The 4,325-nt window shown below is 39.8% G+C and overlaps 1 pseudogene; it reads right to left on the minus strand.

Annotated features, from left to right (window-relative positions):
- Nucleotides 1-387: 387 nt before the first annotated feature.
- On the minus strand, nt 388-3,467 carry LOC122103088 (annotated as a pseudogene).
- Between the last annotated feature and the right edge of the window lie 858 nt (nt 3,468-4,325).

Here is a 4,325-nt window from a genome sequence, read left to right on the forward strand (position 1 = left end):
GGAACTCTCATTCTAACTGATTTTCTTCCCAGTAATATATTCACAGAATATGTAGACTATGTAATGAATGAACAATGACATATGCATAATATTTGCGAATATGGAGGGAATTAAGAAAAAACTGCAATGGCCAGAAGTAACTGGTTCCTTGAAAGAGAGCTGGTAGGTTCTTTGTTTGGCCTCTAAGCCTTTTAGCACAGTATTTTGTATTGCATTCAAACATATGAAGTTCTTAAAATGTAAAATCAGGACAAATAGTTAAAAATAAGGAAATTTTCCTAATAAAGTATCACAAACTGCATCTTTCAATTCAGAAGTACTTAACTTGAAATTTTTCTCACGTTAAATTGCCTTTTGTTCTACCTAAGAGTTGATATTCGAAAATTCCTAAAGAGAATTTTTTTTTCTTTTCTTCCTTTTTAAGGAACCATAGTGAGGTCCATCTGTTTCTGCTGTGAGCTCTTTCTTCCACTTACTGCCCAGTTGCTGTCAATACTCATCCCCATACGAGACAAGCACCTCACATCCTGCCTTGATGATATGACAGGTTTGGTAGAAGATCTACCTGTCGTACAGAAAGGCCCTCGGATTCTGATTCTCAGCTTACCTGCCACAGTTCATATACCTAAAGTTGAAGCAGGCACAGGAAGGAAACATAAGAGGGTAAGTTTCTGCTCCCTTTGGATCTACTCCTAATACTCATCCACTCTAGAACTCTAAGTGCACTGTTTTCAAAGCCCAGTTCCAGACTTCTCTTAATCCTTATTTGTCAAAAATAGATTGATTTCCAGATTCTCTAAATTGAGTTAAAGTTTATGTCACAGATTTGGTTGGGGACATGTACTCTGTTTCTAGATTAGCACACATCATTTGACATTTGGCCCAAGTAATTTTCCTTAGATTGGACTCACTCATGCACCTGTCACCACTATGTTCCCATAGAAATTCAGAGAACCCTTTGTCTTATAAAGACAATAGAGGGAAATTTGTTTATTCATGATGTCGTTTCATGATAAGACAATGGTTCCCCATGGCACAGGGCTGCAGGACATATCACAGACCCACTGCTTTCTGAACCTCACCACTGCTCCAACTCTACTTCTACGTGTTTGAGTGTACCCTAATAGACTAAAGTTCTTTCCTGTAGGTTGTTAGGGCACTATGTAATTTGCAAAAACTAGGAAGAAAAATTATAGTTAAATACTCCTACAATGAAATTGTCATTTCTGTCTCCACATGTGTTTCGCAATTACTCAGGGAATATGATTTATTCAACTACTGAGGGTAATTCTTTGACTTGTATACAGTATGTGCTTTATAGATGCAGGATCTATGAATGAAGTTAGGCCCTTTGCTTTTTCTTCTGATGTCTTAATTTTGTCTCTCATGGAAATCTTTATTTTGATACAGTACACATATATATGCATACATACATGCATACATACATACATACATAGCAGAGCTAATGATTGAACTCAGTAACTAAACTTAACTCTTGCAATACAATACTCTACCACTTGAACCACTAGCCCTTTTTGTGTTGTTTATTTTTGAGGTATTTTTTGTCTGTCCAGGGGCTTAAACTCTGTGCCTGAATGTCCTTCAGCTCTTCAACTCAAGGCAAGCGCTCTACCACTTGAGCCACAGCGCCGCTTTTGATTTTCTGGTGGATTATTGGAGATAAGAGTTTCACAGCCTTTCTTCCATGGGCTGGATTTGAACCATGATACTCATATCTGAGCTTTCTGAGTAGCTACTTCCAGGTTTGAGCCACCAATGCGCAGTTTATTTTTGAGGTATTATTTCCCCTGCTGTCCTGGGTTGCCATCCTGCTTGTGCTGGCCTGGGTTGCCATCCTGCTTGTGCTTGCCTGGGTTGCTGGAGATACTTCACTTTATCCAGCCGTTGTACTTCCACTGTGGCTGGGATAACAAATGTGCACCAACGTGCTCAGCCATTGGAAGTAATTGGGGTCTTATAATCTTTTATGCTAGGACTGGCATCAGATTGAGATCTCATCATCTCTATCTCAAAAGTCCAAATTAAAGGTTGAGCTATGGAACCCAGCTATACTATTCATATTTTTATTTCTTTTCCCTCAAACATTCATAATTTTGAAAGCACCAAGTACAGCAAAAGAAAAATGGAGATATGGGAATCCATTGAGAAAGGTGTGATGATCACAGTGCAAGTCTTGTGAGGAGAATATCTTCTTAGGAACCATGAAAATGACTGCTGGACTCACTCCAGATGGCCGGGGATTTATCTTTTGCATCTACACATAGCGGTTTCTCCTTTTTGTGATCTGAGTTTCAGAAAGACAAGCTAAAGGCTTTTGAGTAATATTCAGCAAAATCACATTACTTGAGTCCAGTGATGCTCTTTGAGCCTGCATGGATTCAGCAGTTGTGAACACATAGGATGCCGTCTACACATCTGAGGGGATTTATCATAGTCCTAAATGAGGCTCCTTAAGCATGGATGCACTTTGCCTCTAACACACTCTGTTTATATGCACTATACTTTGATCCTAAATCAGAATGTCCATGTTTATGCAGATTCCACAAACACATACAACTATTTTGTCCATGTCCTAGCAATGTTTCATTGGAGGCACAGGGGGACACATGGAGTTAGAGAAAGTGGGGAAAGGGAGGGCATTTCTTACCATCCAGGAGTACCTATTGTCTGCATCTTCATCTTCTATGATCTAGTCCTCATAGGGGCTAAAGTGCAAACCCAATGGCAGATCAGATTCCTCATTCCATACTCTAAGCCCAGCCTCAGGAATACTGTACTGACGAATTCTCAGCCCAGTGGGCAGACTGAGGACTGAATGGTCATAATGCCCCTTGTCCACCACATTGTCTCTTACAAATATAGGTGGCCCATGAACAGTGTAGCTGTTGATGAAGAAGTTCTGACACTGCTCACAATCTCAGGCAAGAGCAGCAAAAATTAGTAAAGAAATATGTATATTCAGGGGCTTGGAAGGTGGCTCAGTGGTAGAGCGCATGCCTTGCATGCCAGAGGCCCTGCGTTCGATTCCTCAGCATCACATAAGAAAAAAGAAAAAAAGCTGGAAGTGGTGCTGTGGCTCAAGTGGTAGAGCGCTAGCCTTGAGCTGAAGAGCTGAGGGACAGTGCCCAGGCCCAGAGTTCAGGCCCCATGACCAGACCCCCAAAAAATAAAGAAATATGTACATTCTCAGATTTAACAATCATGAGAAAGAGCACAGAATGCATATCATTGTCACTTAGTTCTTCATGTGAAGTTACTAGAGTAAACTAGTAATTGGGGGCCGAATGACCTGATGAATTATTATAAAAGCACATTTGCCTTCTGTTTGACCAAGCACAGAGGGTTACTTACACAGGTAATCATCATCCTGGGGTTTAGGGATATCTCCATAAGCATAACTCTTTCTTTCCTGTAGGCTGTATATGCTCATTTTTACCTCCTTTTTCCTACGTCCATGTTAAAAATCAATGGTTAGTTAAGTTGGGGATCAACAATGTTTGTCCCTATTTCTTCAGAAAAGTAAAATCTCTTACTACCAAATTATCATCTATTCTTCTCACATACTCTGGTCCCCCATTAACCTTTGACTCAGAGATACAAAGACTTCACTTTAACATTAACTACAGGTTTCTAATTCAATTTTAAGTTTTGACCATTCCCATTTTCAGGTTTAATTTCTACTTCATTAAATTTCTTATAAAGTGGTCATTGATGAATTTATTCATTCAGAATATTTGTTGAGGTTATGTTAAGTATTGAGCAAAGACCTGGACATACAGGATTGAAAATGTGTGGTCACAGATTTATTAGACACTTTGCGTGTATCTATTATTTTACCTTTTACTTATCGTTTTCAGACAACATGCAGGCTGTACATATTTTTCTTGCCAGTCCTGGGGCTTGAACTCATGGCCTGGGCACTCTCCCTGTGCTTCTTTTGCTCAAGGCTAGCACTCAACAACTTGAGCCACATTGCCACCTCTGGCCTTTTCTGTTCATGTGGTTCTAAGGAATAGAACCAAGGGCTTCATTCATACAAGACACATACGCTACAACAAGCCACATTCCCAGTGCAGTCTGTGCATCTTTATCCATGTTCTTCAGATTAACATTCAGAAGTCCAGGGAGATTGTAAAATGTGTCATGGCGTAAGTGCCTCCATGTGGATAATAACCCAAGTGTGTAACTTCATTGTCAAATTCTTATGTGCTGCTCATTGGAAACCTAATTACTAGTTCCACAGCTTAGTTCAGCCTATGTTTGAACTTTCCAAAGTCCACCTCACATAGTCAGATTACCCTCAT

The sequence above is a fragment of the Dipodomys spectabilis genome, unplaced genomic scaffold (assembly GCF_019054845.1).
Source record: "Dipodomys spectabilis isolate Male_0828 unplaced genomic scaffold, ASM1905484v1 ptg001656l, whole genome shotgun sequence".
Taxonomy (NCBI): Eukaryota; Metazoa; Chordata; class Mammalia; order Rodentia; family Heteromyidae; genus Dipodomys; species Dipodomys spectabilis.